Here is a 17,955-nt window from a genome sequence, read left to right on the forward strand (position 1 = left end):
AAGGTCACCCAGTTGGCATGTGTTGGAGTGCATAGGCTAATCTGAATTCCCCAGATAAGCCTCCATAGATTGAACAGCAGAGTGTTCCTCCAGATTAGAACAGCACCCGGTCCTCCAGATTAGAGTACACCTGCTCTTAATCACTACACCACTGCTGCTCCTGAGCAATTGCTCTCCTTAGTTTTAGTACTCCTATTTGAGTGAACTTTGTTTTTTCAGTTTTCAAGGTGGTTTGGAATGCCACCCGTAATCAGGGATTTAGTTTCTAAATTGAAAAGGGTTGCGGTCATACTTGCTTTCATTGCATGCCAGGTGCAAATCCAGAGCACACTTTTGCTCTTCATTGGGCACTTTGGCACATGCAGAATAAGGCACTTTCAATCCACTTTCCATGCACTTTTCAGCTGCATTTTACTGTGCGAAACAGCAAAATCCACTTTGCACCAAAAAGAATTGAGGAAGTGGATTTGAAGAATACGATATTCAATACATGTCTTGAAAAAGTGCCTCATTCAATCTGTTACCAAAGTTTGCCAGTTCCCAATTAACTCACAGTTCAAAGTGGCCTCTCTTTTCCCGTTGCTGGGCCAATGAAGGATCTGGGTTCCCTGTGCCCAGGGCTGCTAGCTTTCCTCTGCAGGCTTCTTCCAGTGCTGGAGGCAGGTGCTGGGGTGTGACTCTGGCTTGCTCCTTTATTTGTGCAGATTCTTGAGGTCTGGGGAGGGAGGAAACGGGACTGGCCCTGGGCTTGGCTGGGCAGATCGCCTAATTTAAGCCTGGATTCTCCCTTTTCTTTCCAGCAGCAGCAGCAGCAGCAGCAGCATCTTCTGGACAGCTAGATTGGGTGAGTCCAGTCCGTGAAGGTGGCGGTTGTCAATGTATGCAGATATGGGTGGGTTTACGTCTGGTCTCCCTCAGACTGAACTAGAAACCAAGATTTGCTGTGCTGTGTAATTTCTGCTATAGGAAGGGTTCCAGCTTTTTTCTCTTTTCTTTTGAAAAAGAGCAGCAATTTAGATTATTTCTCTCTCCTCCCATTTTATATGGTGATGGTAATAATTTATTATTAACTCCTTTTGTACTTTGTATATCACCCTTCCTATAGCAAAAATTTAATTCTTATTTAAAGTGGGGCGGCTTATGATCATTGGGTTTTTTTAAGGTTTCTTGATTATCTGTATTCCTGCTCTTACTTTTGTTAAATTGGCCCCTTTTGAACACAGATATTTTTGGTGGGGTGGGGGGGAATTCTATATTCTGCTGCATAAGATTTGTATGAGAAACACTGCTTTTAGATTTTGGGTTTGGTACCTTGAAATTTCTATTTCTAAGTTAATATGTTCATCTGTTTCCATTCTGCACTGGATGCATGTTCCTTTGAGCCAGTGATGAAGCGAACTCTATGACACTTTCGTGTCGTTAAAGGTGGCTACTCAGTGTTTTGGGTGACACACCATTGTGTGTTCACCAGCACATGACAATACTTCCTGCTTGAGTTTCAGGCATTTTGGAATTGACATTTTAAAATTCTAAAATAAAACAGATAGCACCACACACATGACTGGATTTTTTTGTTTTTTTTAATAAATGAATTTGTAAAAACCTGCCATCTTTTATTGGGGAATGGGTGACATGGGGATGGAGTAACATGGGAACAGAGTCATGTTAAGCATTTTACGGTGTTGCCACCGAAACCCAAACAATTAGCCATCCTCGCTTAGCCTTAATTATTAACTTAGGGAATCTTTATATACACACACAGCTGCCAATGTTAAAATATCTGAAATAGGAGGGGCTTGAATGCAGAATCAGGGGGGATGGCAGCAGTCTTTGTGTCAATATAGGCTGCTGTCCCTTGAGGTGGGAGCTGAACTAGGATAATGTATACGATCCTGGACTCTTCTTTCGTGTCGTGCGGCGGGACCAACTCGAAGTGCAGATTGCAGAGGTAAGTGGTGATTTCCATTGAAAAACACAAAAAGCTTTTAATGCTTATGAAATGTGTTGCAGTTGTGCAGGTTGTTGAGCTAAGTGGTGATTTTCCGTTGTATACGCACACAAAACCTTTAATGCTTATGAAATGTATTGCAGTTATTGTGCAGGCTTAAGTTGAGCTAAGTGGTGATTTTTTTCATTGTATACGCACATTACCAAAACCTTTGATTCTTATGAAATGTGTTGCAGTCGTGCAGGTAGTAGAGCTAAGTGGTGATTTTCCGTTGTATCACGCTTTTCAAAACCTTTGAATGCTTATGAAATGTGTTGCAGTCGTGCAGTTGTTGTTGAGCCCACAAGTGGTGATTTTCTGTTGTATATGCACACAAAACCTTTTAATGCTTATGAAATGTGGTACGGTTGTCTTGGGTTGTTGAGCTAAGTGGTGATTTTTCGTTGTATATGCACACAAAACCTTTAATGCTTATGAAATGTATTGCAGTTGTGCAGGTTGTTGAGCTAAGTGGTGATTTTCCGTTGTATATGCACACAAAACCTTTAATGCTTATGAAATGTATTGCAGTTGTGCAGGTTGTTGAGCTAAGTGGTGATTTTCCGTTGTATATGCAATAACAAAACCCTTTAATGCTTATGAAATGTATTGCAGTTAAAAGTGCAGGTTGTTGTTGAGCTCAAGTGGTGATTTTCTCCGTTGTATATGCACTTTTAAAACCTTTAATGCTTATGAAATGTATTGCAATGGTACAGATTGTAAAGGTAAGTGGTGATTTCCATTGTATATACACACAAAACCTTTAATGCTTATGAAATGTATTGCAACAGTGTAGGTTGTCGAGCTAAGTGGTGATTTTCCGTTGTATATGCACACAAAACCTTTAATGCTTATGAAATGTATTGCAGTAGTGCAGGTTATAGTGCTAAGTGGTGATTTTCCGTTGTATATGCACACAAAACCTTTAATGCTTATGAAATGTATTGCAATGGTACAAATTGTAAAAGAGTAAAGTGAGTGATTTTCCGTTAGGTATCTTGCTTGCACAAAACCTTTAATGCTTATTGAATGTATTGCAGTAGTGCAGGTTATAGTGCTAAGTGGTGATTTTGCATTGTATATATACACACACACATTTTAATTTAAATGCATTTTAACCAGATTGGATTTTAATTTCATCATTGTTTTAATTGTGTTAATTGTTATTTAATCAAATTTTATGTTACTTACTACTATGTAAGCTGCTCTGAGATCTTGGCCGGGGCATACAAATTGAAATTACATAAGTAAATTCCTGAATAGAGGAATCTCTCTTCCCTCCCAGCGGGGCTTCAAGTGCCGCTTCTATTCCCAGGTTTCCTTGTTATGCATGTCTTTAGAGGGAATCACTCCTTCCTCTTCCACCTGGGCTCAAGACCTTTCCAGTTCGTGCATTCTCACTAATGTATAGGGCATTTCCTATAGAGAAATCTCTCCTGCTTTTCCCCTGGGTTTCTTTGCTTTCCATCCCCAGATTTCTCTGCTGAAACGCATCTGGAAGAACCTCTCTTGACTGGGTTTGTGCGCTTCCAGTCCGGATTTCTCTGTTCGAGTATGCATTTCCTAGGAGAATCTCCCTTGACTCCCTCCTGGGGTTCTTTGCTATCTCTTCCAAAATTTCTCTGTGAAATAGCATCTCAACTCACACATTCACTTGTTGCACTGAATTCCCTGATTTCACTTTGAACTTACGTGTCATAGAGGAATCTCTCTTTGTTCTTTCTCTGCATCAAGCCCCTCCATTCCCAGATTTCTCTGTGAATTTGTATCTTGAGAAGACCCTACCCTAATTTTTTTTAGGTGGGCTTCAAAGGGCAATGCCATTCCTAGATTTGCCTCGGGAAATTTATGATCTCAGAATAGCGATTCCTTGACTTCCCTCTGGTCTTCAGATGCATTTATTCCGTGTTTAACTGTCAATTTTGCTCACAGAGCAGACCCCTAGTGCTATAACTGGGTCACAAGCCGATCTACTCCTTATGTAACCATGAATTTTGCTCAGAGCAGACCCATCCCTAATATGTTATACCTGGGCTACAAGCCCAACTAGTCATTATGTACCTGAATTTTGCTCAGAGCAGACCTGTCCCTAGTTTATTACCTGGGCTACAAGCCTGACTAATCCTTATTTAACTGAATTTTGCTCAGAGCAGACCTGTCCCTAGGGGAATACCTGGGCTTTAGGCTCGACTATTCCTTGTTTACTGGATTTTGCTCAGAGCAGACCTGTCCCTAGTGTAATACCTGGGCTTTAGGCTCGACTATTCCGTATTTACTGGATGTTGCTCAGAGCAGACCTGTCCCTAGTGGAATACCTGGGCTTTAGGCTCGCCTATTCCTTGGGTATATATTTACATTGGATTTTAGCTCCAGAGCGAAGACTCCTGTCCCTAGCGTAATACCTGGGCTTTAGGCTCGACTATTCCTTGTTTACTGGATGCTGCTCAGAGCAGATCTGTCCCTAGTGTAATACATGGGCTTTAGGCTCTACTATTCCTTATGTAACTGAATTTTGCTCAGAGCAGACCTGTCCCTAGTGTAATACCTGGCCTTAGGCTCGACTATTCCTTGTTTACTGGATTTTGCTCAGAGCAGATCTGTCCCTAGTGTAATACCTGGGCTTTAGGCTCGACTATTCCTTATTTACTGGATTTTGCTCAGAGCAGACCTGTCCCTAGGGCAATACATGGGGTTTAGGCTCGACTATTCCTTGTTTACTGGATTTTGTTCAGAGCAGACCTGTCCCTAGTGTAATATCTGGGCTTTAGGCTCGACTATTCCGTATTTACTGGATTTTGCTCAGAGCTGACCTATCCCTAGTGTCATACCTGGGCTTTAGGCTCGACTATTCCTTATTTACTGGATTTTGCTCAGAGCAGACCTGTCCCTAGTGTCATACCTGGGCTCCAGGCCTGACTATTTCCTATGTTACTGAATTTTGCTCAGAGCAGACCTGTCCCTAGTTTAATACCTGGGCTTTAGGCTCGACTATTCCTTTTTTACTGGATTTTGCTCAGAGCAGACCTCTCCCTAGTGTAATACCTGGGCTTTAGGCTCGACTATTCCGTATTTACTGGATGTTGCTCAAAGCTGACCTGTCCCTAGTGTAATACTACCACGGAAACTTTAGGCTCAGGCTCATTCCTTGTTTACTGGATTTTTTGTTCCAGAGCAGACCTGTCCTGAGTGTCAATACTCTGGGCTTTTAGGCTCCGACTATTATTCCTTTGCTTACTGGATCTTTGCTTCAGAGCAGACCTGTCCCTAGTGTAATACCTGGGCTCCAGGCCCAACTGTTTCTTATGTAACTGAATTTTCCTCAGAGCAGAACTGTCCCTAGTGTAATGCAGAGCTGAGCTTTTAGGCTCGACTATTCCTTGTTTACTGGATTTTGCTCAGAGCAGACCTGTCCCTAGTGTAATACCTGGGCTCCAGGCCCAACTATTTCTTATGTAACTGAATTTTGCTCAGAGCGGACCTGTCCCTAGTGTAATACCTGGGCTTTAGGCTCGACTATTCCTTGCTTACTGGATTTTGCTCAGAGCAGACCGGTCCCTAGTGTAATACCTGGGCTATAGGCTCAACTATTAGTTATTTACTGGATTTTGCTCAGAGCAAACCTGTCCCTAGTGTAATACCTGGGCTGCAGGCCCGACTATTTCCTATATAACTGGATTTTGCTCAGAGCAGACCTGTCCCTAGTGTAATACCTGGGCTCCAGGCCCAACTATTTCTTATGTAACTGAATTCCTTTTGCCTGGCAAGAGCAGGCCTATCCTAGTGCTAATAATACCACAAACTTTTAGGCTCGACTATTCCTTGCTTACTGGATTTTGCTCAGAGCAGACCTGTCCCTAGTGTAATACCTGGGCTATAGGCTCAACTATTAGTTATTTACTGGATTTTGCTCAGAGCAGACCTGTCCCTAGTGTAATACCTGGGCTGCAGGCCCGACTATATCTCATGTAACTGAATTTTGCTCAGAGCAGACTGTCCCTAGTGTAATACCTGAGCTTTAGGCTCGACTATTCCTTGTTTACTGGATTTTGCTCAGAGCAGACCTGTCCCTAGTGTAATACCTGGGCTCCAGGCCCAACTATTTCTTATGTAACTGAATTTTGCTCAGAGCAGGCCTATCCCTAGTGTAATACCTGGGCTTTAGGCTCGACTATTCCTTGCTTACTGGATTTTGCTCAGAGCAGACCGGTCCCTAGTGTAATACCTGGGCTGCAGGCCCGACTATTTCCTATATAACTGGTTTTTGCTCTGAGCAGGCCTATCCCTAGTGTAATACCTGGGCTTTAGGCTCGACTATTCCTTGTTTACTGAATTTTGCTCAGAGCAGACCTGTCCCTAGTGTAATACCTGAGCTTTAGGCTCGACTATTCCTTGTTTACTGGATTTTGCTCAGAGCAGACCTGTCCCTAGTGTAATACCTAGGCTTTAGGCTCAACTATTTCTTAGGTTACTGGATTTTGCTCAGAGCAGGCCTATCCCTAGTGTAATACCTGGGCTCCAGGCCCAACTATTTCTTATGTAACTGAATTTTGCTCAGAGCAGAACTGTCCCTAGTGTAATACCTGAGCTTTAGGCTCGACTATTCCTTGCCTTGTTTTGCTGGATTTTAACCAAGAGCAGACCTGTCCCTAGTGTAATACTTGGGCTCCAGGCCCAACTATTTCTTATGTAACTGAATTTTGCTCAGAGCAGAACTGTCCCTAGTGTAATACCTGAGCTTTAGGCTCGTCTATTCCTTGTTTACTGGATTTTGCTCAGAGCAGACCTGTCCCTAGTGTAATACCTGGGCTAAATGCCCAACTGAATTTTGCTCAGAGCAGGCCTATCCCTAGTGTAATACCTGGGCTTTAGGCTCAACTATTAGTTATTTACTGGATTTTGCTCAGAGCAGACCTGTCCCTAGTGTCATACCTGGGCTTTAGGCTCGACTATTCCTTATTTACTGGATTTTGCTCAGAGCAGACCTGTCCCTAGTGTAATACCTGGGCTCCAGGCCCAACTATTTCTTATGTAACTGAATTTTGCTCAGAGCAGACCTGTCCCTAGTGTAATACCTGGGTTTTAGGCTCGACTATTCCAATCCCTGGAGTTTCATACCAAGTCCTGTGGTCCTGCAGAGACATTTGCATCATGTGAGACTTAGTGGCGTGTGTTTGGGTTTTTTGTGGTGGGGAATTTATGCATATTGGAGGGTTTCTAGGGGGCAGCTGTGTCCTGGGTTATGGTAGCAGGTCTGGTGGTCGTGTGAAGACTATTCACAAGGTGAGTCTGTGTATTTAGGGCGGAATGGGGCTCCAGATAAGTTCGGGGTGTTTGGTTGCATTTATTTTTGGAGGTGAGGTGGCGTTCATACATAATGGAGGGGTGTTGGTGCTATTGACAAAAAGAGCTGAAATCACAGAAGATTCAAGAGGAAGTCCACGGCGGGTCAAGAGTTCCAGAGGAAGAGCTGTGCTGATGTATCATACCAAGTCCTGTAATCCAGCGTAGATTTGTGCACCATTAAATAAATGATTTTTAAAAATAGGTACTATTGACAAAAAGAGCTGAAATCACAGAAGACAGAAGAGGAAGATGCTGGTTTGGCGCTTTGACGGGGACGGCAACTGAAAGGAACAGTCCTACTTCTGAGGAGCACCCTCTACTACTCCTGCCTGCGAGGGAGGCCACTGCGGGCCCATCCAATCCTTATTTCAGCTCTTTTTGTCATTAGCACCAACGCCCCTCCAATATGTATGAACACCACCCCACCTCCAAAAATAAATGCAGCCAGACCCCCCGAACGTATCGTAAGCCCCATTCCCCCCTGAATACAGACTCAGCTTGCGAAAGGTCTTCACACGACTACCAAACTTGAACAATAACCCAGCTCAGCTGCCCCCTTAAAAACCCTCCAACTAGCATAAATTCCCCACCACCAACACACACACACACAAAAAAAGAGCAGACCCACTCCATAGGGTTATACCTGGGCTATAGGCCCATCTATTCCTTATTTAACTTTAACTTTTGCTCAGAGCAGGCCCACTCCATAGGGTTATACCTGGGCTATAGGCCCATCTATTCCTTATTTAACTTTAACTTTTGCTCAGAGCAGGCCCACTCCATAGGGTTATACCTGGGCTATAGGCCCATCTATTCCTTATTTAACTTTAACTTTTGCTCAGAGCAGACCCACCCCATAGTGTTATACCTGGGCTATAGGCCCATCTATTCCTTATTTAACTTTAACTTTTGCTCAGAGCAGGCCCACTCCATAGTGTTATACCTGGGCTATAGGCCCATCTATTCCTTATTTAACTTTAACTTTTGCTCAGAGCAGGCCCACTCCATAGGGTTATACCTGGGCTATAGGCCCATCTATTCCTTATTTAACTTTTGCTCAGAGGCAAAAGACCCACCCATGAGAGTGGTATACCTGGGCTATAGGCCCATCCTATTCCCTTATTGCTTTAACTTTTGCTCAGAGCAGACCCACCCCATAGGGTTATACCTGGGCTATAGGCCCATCTATTCCTTATTGCTTTTAACTTTTGCTCAGGGCAGGCCCTCCATAGAGGGTTATACCTGGGCTATAGGCCCATCTATTCCTTATTGCTTTAACTTTGCTCAGAGACAGACCCACCCCATAGTGTTATACCTGGGCTATAGGCCCATCTATTCATATTGCTTTAACTTTTGCTTAGAGCTTTAGCTTTGCTCAGGGCAGGCCCATCCATAGGGTTATACCTGGGCTATAGGCCCATCTATTCCTTACTTTAACTTTAACTTTTTGCTCAGAGCAGAGCAGACCCACCCCATAGTGTTATACCTGGGCTATAGGCCCATCTATTCCTTATTTAACTTTAACTTTTGCTCAGAGCAGGCCCACTCCATAGGGTTATACCTGGGCTATAGGCCCATCTATTCCTTATTTAACTTTAAGTTTTGCTCAGAGCAGACCCACCCCATAGTGTTATACCTGGGCTATAGGCCCATCTATTCCTTCTTTAACTTTAACTTTTGCTTAGAGCAGACCCACCCCATAGTGTTATACCTGGGCTATAGGCCCATCTATTCCTTCTTTAACTTGCTTTTTTGCTCCAGAGCAGGCCCACTCCATAGTGTTATACCTGGGCTAGGCCCACATCTATTCATATTGCTTTGCTTTTTTGCTTAAGGCAGGCACTCCCATGGGGTTATACTACCTGGGCTATAGGCCCATCTATTCCTTATTTAACTTTAACTTTTGCTCCATTGAATACCCTTAGTGTTATACCTGGGCTATAGGCCCATCTATTCCTTCCAGCTGCTTTGCTTTTGCTCCAGAGCAGGCCCACTCCATAGGATTATACCTGGGCGTATAGGCTATCTATTCATATTTAACTTTGCTTTTGCTCAGAGCAGGGCCCTCCATAGGGTTATACCTGGGCTATAGGCCCATCTATTCCTTGTTAACTTTAACTTTTGCTCGAGCAGACCCACCCATGAGTGTTATACCTAGATATATTTACATCTATTCCTGTTAACTTTAACTTTTTTGCTTAGAGCAGACCCACACTCCCATAGGGTTATACCTGGGCTATAGGCCCATCTATTCCTTATTGCTTTAACTTTTGCTCCAGAGCAGACCCATACCCATGAGTGTTATACCTGGGCTATAGGCCCATCTATTCCATATTGCTTTAACTTTTGCTCAGAGTGAGTTACTCCATAGAAGTTTATACCTGGGCTATAGGCCCATCTATTCTTTATTTAACTTTAAGTTTTGCTCAGAGCAGACCGGTCCCCAGTGTTATACCTGGGCTATAGGCCCATCTGTTGCTCTTGCTTTAACTTTTTTGCTTAGAGCAGACCCACTACATAGTGTTATGCCTGGCTATAGGCCCATCTATTCCTTCTTGCTTTTAACTTTTGCTCAGAGCAGGCCCACTCCATAGGGTTATACCTGGGCTATAGGCCCATCTATTCCTTATTTAACTTTAACTTTTGCTCAGAGCAGACCCACCCCATAGTGTTATACCTGGGCTATAGGCCCATCTATTCCTTATTTAACTTTAACTTTTGCTCAGAGCAGGCCCACTCCATAGGGTTATACCTGGGCTATAGGCCCATCTATTCCTTATTTAACTTTAACTTTTGCTCAGAGCAGACCCACCCCATAGTGTTATACCTGGGCTATAGGCCCATCTATTCCTTATTTAACTTTAAGTTTTGCTCAGAGCAGACCCACCCCATAGTGTTATACCACCTGTTCATAGGCCTCTATTCCTTCTTAACTTTGCTTTTGCTCAGAGCAGACCCACTCCATAGTGTTATACCTGGGCTATAGGTATCTATTCATCTTTGCTTGCTTTTGCTCAGAGCAGACCCACCCCATAGTGTTATACCTGGGCTATAGGCCCATCTATTCCTTATTTAACTTTAACTTTTGCTCAGAGCAGGCCCACTCCATAGGGTTATACAGGGCTGGGCCCCATCTATTCTTTATTTAACTTTAAGTTTTGCTCAGAGCAGACCCACCCCATAGTGTTATACCTGGGCTATAGGCCCATCTATTCCTTCTTTAACTTTAACTTTTGCTCAGAGCAGACCCACCCCATAGTGTTATACCTGGGCTATAGGCCCATCTATTCCTTCTTTAACTTTAACTTTTGCTTAGAGCAGACCCACTCCATAGTGTTATACCTGGGCTATAGGCCCATCTATTCCTTATTTAACTTTAACTTTTGCTCAGAGCAGGCCCACCCCATAGTGTTATACCTGGGCTATAGGCCCATCTATTCCTTCTTTACCTTTAAGTTTTGCTCAGAGCAATTACACCCATAGTGTTATGCACCTGGGCCTATAGGCCCATCTATTCCTTCTTTAACTTTTAACTTTTTGCTCAGAGCAGGCCCACTCCATAGTGTTATACCTGGGCTATAGGCCCATGTTGCTATTTAACTTTAACTTTTGCTCAGAGCAGGCCCACCCCATAGTGTTATACCTGGGCTATAGGCCCATCTATTCCTTCTTTACCTTTAAGTTTTGCTCAGAGCAGACCCACCCCATAGTGTTATACCTGGGCTATAGGCCCATCTATTCCTTCTTTAACTTTAACTTTTGCTCAGAGCAGACCCACTCCATAGTGTTATACCTGGGCTATAGGCCCATCTATTCCTTATTTAACTTTAAGTTTTGCTCAGAGCAGACCCACCCCATAGTGTTATACCTGGGCTATAGGCCTATCTATTCCTTATTTAACTTTAACTTTTGCTTAGAGCAGACCCACTCCATAGTGTTATACCTGGGCTATAGGCCCATCTATTCCTTATTTAACTTTAAGTTTTGCTCAGAGCACACCCACCCCATAGTGTTATACCTGGGCAGTAGGCCCATCTATTCCTTAACTTTAAGTTTTGCTCAGAGCAGACCTGTCCCTAGAGTAATACCAGGGCTATAGGCCCATCTATTCTTTCTTTAACTTTAAGTTTTGCTCAGTGTAGACCTGTCCCTAGTGTTATACCAGGGCTATAGGCCCATCTGTTCCTTCTTTAACTTTGAATTTTGCTCAAAGCAGACTCATCCCCAGTGTAATATCTGGGCTACAGGCCTGACTATTCCGTATTTAACTGATTTTTGCTCAGGGCAGACCGGTCCCTAGTGAAATTCCCCGGCCTACAAGCCCAACTAGTCCTTATTTAACTGAATTTTGCTCAGAGCAGACCTATCCCTAGTGTAATACCTGGGCTTCAAGCCCGACTACTCCTTATTTAACAGGAATGCTTCTGTTGGCGGCATCTGCAGAGGCGTGGCACAGAGAGAAGGGCGTTACATCGTGTGCCTCTGTCGCCGGCACCTTCACCTTCACAGAGAGAAATGTTCCAGGTATGTACCCTGTGGGCAGGACAAACGGCATTCGTGCCTCCTTCCTTTTGCCCTTAATACCAGAGTCCATTGCTTATTGGGGGTGACTTTTTAAAGTGTGCAGATCCACTAGAGGAAATTTGAAAGAGTGATTAGTCGTTGATACATTGTTAGTGGTGCACCTATGCCTTAAGTACAATCCATGTTTCCTTTTCCTTTTGATCAGTAGGACGAATGAGGGTGGGGGAATTTTCAACAGCTGAGTATTAGTAAACCTAGTTGTAACCTCAGCTATTTGAATGTGTTGAACATATCGTAGGGTTGCCACAGTAACTTCTCTGAGATATTCAATGTCCACATCAAGGCTGTTATTCAGCTGCTTGCAAGTTTCAAATTGGGATAATTTCTGACACAATTAGCATTTCAGGACCAAATGTTTCCTTGGACTTGGTTCATTCATGGGAGTTATACTCCATCTCCTTAGAAACTGACTTTTGTTTTCCATTTTGAAGGGTCATTTTCGAAGAAATCTTCATCCAGTTCCACATCTCGGCCTCATGGCCCATCCATGTCAAGCAAAGACTTCAATGGCCAGGAAATGCAGACAGGAGAAGAATTGCTTTAAGTTGGTTTTCCTCTGGATTAAGAAGATGGCTGAAACAAAGGAACTGTGCCCTACACCACCTGGATTTTGTGCTTCTCTGTCCTCTGCGAGCAAACCCCCCCCCCCCATATCTCCCCTTATTCCACAAGGAGCAAAACCCAGTCTGTAGATACTATGCCATGCTTCAGACTTCAAATTTTGCTCAGAGTATACGTGTCCCTAATGTAATACCTGGGCTACAGGCCCGACTAACTGAATTTTGCTCAGAGCAGACCTGTCCCTAGTGAAATACCTGGACTAGGCCCGACTATTCCTTATTCAACTCAATTTTGCTCAGAGCTGACCTGTCCCTAGTGAAATACCTGGGCTACAAGCCCGACTATTCCTTATTTAGGGCTGTATGGCCATGTTCCATTAGCATTCTCTCCTGACGTTTCGCCTGCATCTGTGACTGGCATCAACAGAGGATCTGATAGTGGGAAAGCAAGTGTAGTATATAATACCTGTTGGAGTGTCCAGGGTGGGGGAAAGAACCATTGTCTGTTAACAAGTAAAGGTGCAATTGGTAAGATAGATTTACATGTGTTGAGTGGGATGCACCCATTAGCATGTGAGTAACAATGAAGATAGCAAGGTTAATGGGTGTGGCCATCTGAATAGAAGTAGCCTAGCCTTTGTTCCCTTTGATTGTTTACTGTCTATAGTTATCCTGTGTTTGTGTGGAGCTGATATACTCACTGTATTGATTCTAGTGTTTTTGAAGACTGGCAGCCAAGTTTTGTTCATTTTCATGGTTTCTTCCTTTCTGTTGAAATTGTCCATAGTAGCTTATTAGTTTCAATGGCTTCTCTGTTCAGCCATGATCCTGGCCAGTAGTGGTTGTCAGAGTGGTCCAGAATTTCTGTGTTTTCAAATAATATTCTGCGTCCAGGTTGATTTATCATGTGTTCTGCTATTGCTGTTTTTTTCTGGCTGAATTAGTCTGCAGTGGCTTTCGTGTTCTTTGATTTGTGTCAGCGCTGCGTTCGGTGGTCCCTATGTAGACTTGTCCACAGCTACATGATATGCGGTACTCCTGCAGTAGAGGATCCCTCTTATCCTTTGCTGAACATAGCATTTGTTCAATTTTCTTAGTGAATCTGTAGATTGTTTGTAGGTTATGCTTCTTTATCAGTTTTCCTATGTGGTCAGTGGTTCCCTTGATGTCTTCTATTCAGATGCCCACAACTATTGACCTTGCTATCTTCATTGTTACTCACATGCTAATGGGTGGATCCGACTCAACACATGTAAATCTATCTTACCAATTGCACCATTTGCTCATTAACAGACAATGGTTCTTTCCCCCACCCTGGATACTCCAACAGTTATAAATACTGCACTTGCTTTCCTACTATCAGATCCTCTGAAGATGCCAGCAACAGATGCAGGCGAAACGTCAGGAGAGAATTCTGCTAGGATACGGCCATATAGCCTGGAAACCACACAACACCCCAAAATATGATTCCTTTATGACATTCACATAAAAAGAGGAATCATATTTTAATATCCCTTCGGCTACATTACTTCCCAGCCCAGATACCCCTTTTCACGTGGATCTCATTCGGAATCATATTTTAAGATCACCTAGGCTTCTTGTGTCTCCAACCCTGATTTCTCTATTCACGTTGATCTCATAGAGGAATCATATTTTAATATAACCTAGGCTTCATGCCACCCCTGCCCAGATTTCTCAATTCATGTGAATTTCCTAGGGGAATCATATTTTAATATCACCTACGCGACATGCCTTCCAAGCCCAGATTTCTCTTTTTACGTGAATTATTTACAGGAATCATATTTTAATATCACCTAGGCTCCATGCCTTCCCAGCCCAGATTTCTCAATCCATGTGAATCTCCTAGAGAAATCATATTTTAATATTACTTAGGCTACATGCCTACCCAGCCCAGATTCCTCTTTTTACATGAATCTCTTACAGGAATCATATTTTAATATCACCTAGGCTTCATGCCACCCCAGCCCAGATTTCTCTTTTTCTATGAATGTCAGAGAGGAATCATATTTTAATATCACCTAGACTTCATGCCTCCCCAGCCCAGATTCCTCTTTTTATGTGAATGTCAGAGAGGAATCATATTTCAATATCACCTAGGCTTCATGCCTCCCCAGCCCAGATTTCACTATTCATGTGAATCTCATACAGGGATCATATTTTAATATCACCAAGCTTCATGCCTTCCCAGCCCAGATTTCTCTATTCACGTTTTGCTCAGAGCAGACCTGTTCCCAGTGAAATACCCGGGCTTCAGGCCCAGCTAGTCCTTATTTAACAGGTGTACCTCTGTGGCCAGCACCTGCAGAGACGTAGCACAGAAAGAAGGCCTTACACGGTGTGCCTCTGTGGCTGGCACCTGCACAGACGTGGCACAGAGAGAAGGGCTCCAGGTATGTATCCTGTGGGCAGGACAAAGTGCCTCCTTTCTGTTGCCCTTAATGCCAGAGTCCATTGCTTATTGGGGATGGTTTTTTAAGTGCGCAGATCCACGACAGTCTGTTGTGTTGGTTAACGTGTTGGCTTTGATCTATTTATCTTTGAGATAATTTAGTGTTACCCTGAAGAACCGTTTTACCTTGTTAAAACATACTCATGTCTCCAGCATGCACAGCCCCACAGAAAAGATATGAGAGATTCATTTTTAACTCAGAGGTGACTTGTGTTTTCCATTTTGAAGGGTCATTTTCGGAGAAATCTCCACCCAATTCCACATCATTGCCTCATGGCCCATCCATGACAAGCAAAGACTTCAATGGCCGGAAAATGCAGAAAGAACAAAGAATCACTTCTCGCTGGTTTTCCTCTGGATTAAGAAGATGGCTGAAACAAAGGAACTGTGCTCTACACGGCCTAGACTTTGTGCTTCTCTGCGAGCAACCCCCCCAAAAAAATATCTCCCCTTATTCCCAGCCCAGATTCCTCTTTTTATGTAAATGTCAGAGAGGAGTCATCTTTTAATATCACCTAGGCTTCATGCCTTCCCAGCCCAGATTCCCCCTATCATGTGAATGTCAGAGAGGAATCATATTTTAATATTACCCAGGCTTCATGCCTCCCCAGCCCAGATTCCTCTTTTCATGTGAATGTCAGAGAGGAATCATATTTTAATATCACCCAGGCTTCATGCCTCCCCAGCCCAGATTTCTCTATTCACATGAATCTCATTCAGGAGTCATATTTTAAGATGAGCTAGGCCTCATGCCTTCCCAGCCCAGATTTCTCTATTCACAAGAATCTCATTCAGGAATCATATTTTAAGATCACCTAGGCTTCTTGCGTCTCCAGCCCTGATTTCTCTATTCACGTTGATCTCATAGAGGAATCATATTTTAATATAACCTAGGCTTCATGCCTCCCCTACCCAGATTTCTCTTATGTGAATTTCAGAGAGGAATCATATTTTAATATCACCTAGGCTTCATGCCTTCCCAGCCCAGATTTCTCTATTCACGTTTTGCTCAGAGCAGACCTGATCACAGTGAAATACCTTGGCTAGAGGCCCGACTAGTCCTTATTTAACTGAATTTTGCTCAGAGCAGATCTGTCCCTAGTGAAATACCTGGGCTTCAAGCCCAACTAGTCCTTATTTTACAGGTGTACCTCTGTGGCCGGCACCTGCAGAGACGTAGCACAGAAAGAAGGCCTTACACGGTGTGCCTCTGTGGCTGGCACCTGCACAGACGTGGCACAGAGAGAAGGGCTCCAGGTATGTATCCTGTGGGCAGGACAAAAGTGCCTCCTTTCTGTTGCCCTTAATGCCAGAGTCCATTGCTTATTGGGGATGGTTTTTTAAGTGCGCAGATCCACGACAGTCTGTTGTGTTGGTTAACGTGTTGGCTTTGATCTATTCATCTTTGGGATAATTTAGTGTTACCCTGAAGAATCCTTTTACCTTGTTAAAACATACTCATGTCTCCAGCATGCACAGCCCCACAGAAAAGATATGAGAGCGTTCATTTTTAACTCAGAGGCGACTTGTGTTTTCCATTTTGAAGGGTCATTTTCGGAGAAATCTCCACCCAATTCCACATCATTGCCTCATGGCCCATCCATGACAAGCAAAGACTTCAATGGCCGGAAAATGCAGAAAGAACAAAGAATCACTTCTCGCTGGTTTTCCTCTGGATTAAGAAGATAGCTGAAACAAAGGAACTGTGCTCTACACGGCCTAGACTTTGTGCTTCTCTGTCCTCTGCGAGCAACCCCCCCCCAAAAAAATCTCCCCTTATTCCTAGCCCAGATTCCTCTTTTTATGTAAATGTCAGAGAGGAATCATCTTTTAATATCACCTAGGCTTCATGCCTTCCCAGCCCAGATTCCTCCTTTCATGTGAATGTCAGAGAGGAATCATATTTTAATATCACCTAGGCTTTATGCCTCCTCAGCCCAGATTTCTCTATTCACGTGAATCTCACACAGGAATCATATTTTAATATCATCTAGGCTTCCCAGCCCAGATTCCTCCTTTCATGTGAATGTCAGAGAGGAATCATATTTTAATATCACCCAGGCTTCATGCCTTCCCAGCCCAGATTCCTCTTTTCATGTAAATATCAGAGATGAATCATATTTTAATGTCACCCAGGCTTCATGCCTTCCCAGCCCAGATTTCTCTATTCACATGAATCTCATTCAGGAATCATATTTTAATATCACCCAGGCTTCATGCCTCCCCTGCCCAGATTTCTATTATGTGAATTTCAGAGAGGAATCATATTTTAATATCACCTAGGCTTCATGCCTTCCCAGCCCAGATTTCTCTATTCACGTTTTGCTCTGAGCAGACCTGATCACAGTGAAATACCTTGGCTAGAGGCCCGACTAGTCCTTATTTAACTGAATTTTGCTCAGAGCAGATCTGTCCCTAGTGAAATACCTGGGCTTCAAGCCCAACTAGTCCTTATTTTACAGGTGTACCTCTGTGGCCGGCACCTGCAGAGACGTAGCACAGAAAGAAGGCCATACACAGAGTGCCTCTGTGGCTGGCACCTGCACAGATGTAGCACAGAGAGAAGGGCTCCAGGTATGTATCCTGTGGGCAGGACAAAAGTGCCTCCTTTCTGTTGCCCTTAATGCCAGAGTCCATTGCTTATTGGGGATGGTTTTTTATGTTTGCTTATCCGCTACAGTACAGTCTATTTTGTTTGTTAAACTGTTGGCTTTGTTCTATTCATCTTTGGGATAATTTATTGTTACCCTGAAGAACCCTTTTACCTTGTTAGAACATGCTCATGGCTCCAGCAAGCACTGCCCTTCAGAAAAGACACGAAAGGGTTCATTTTTAACTCAGAAAGACATCATGGGGATGGCATATCTTTATAGGAATTCAGGCCTTCACTGGGCCTTTTTAAGTTCCCCTTTTGTCTTTTAAAATCTGAGTTGCTCTTCAGTTTTTGCACCAGACAGAACAAATAGCAGTAGCTTTTGCAGTTTAAGCTAAAGATTTGTGGAATAATTTGA

At 43.4% G+C, this 17,955-nt stretch overlaps 1 long non-coding RNA gene across 1 annotated transcript; it reads left to right on the forward strand.

The window, feature by feature from the left end:
• The first annotated feature begins 14,636 nt into the window (after positions 1–14,636).
• On the forward strand, positions 14,637–17,169 carry LOC125445984. Its single transcript, XR_007246351.1, has 3 exons — positions 14,637–14,885; positions 15,173–16,201; positions 16,491–17,169. It is a non-coding gene; the product is annotated as an uncharacterized LOC125445984 (long non-coding RNA).
• Positions 17,170–17,955: the final 786 nt, after the last annotated feature.

The sequence above is a fragment of the Sphaerodactylus townsendi genome, linkage group LG16, assembly GCF_021028975.2.
Source record: "Sphaerodactylus townsendi isolate TG3544 linkage group LG16, MPM_Stown_v2.3, whole genome shotgun sequence".
Taxonomy (NCBI): domain Eukaryota; kingdom Metazoa; phylum Chordata; class Lepidosauria; order Squamata; family Sphaerodactylidae; genus Sphaerodactylus; species Sphaerodactylus townsendi.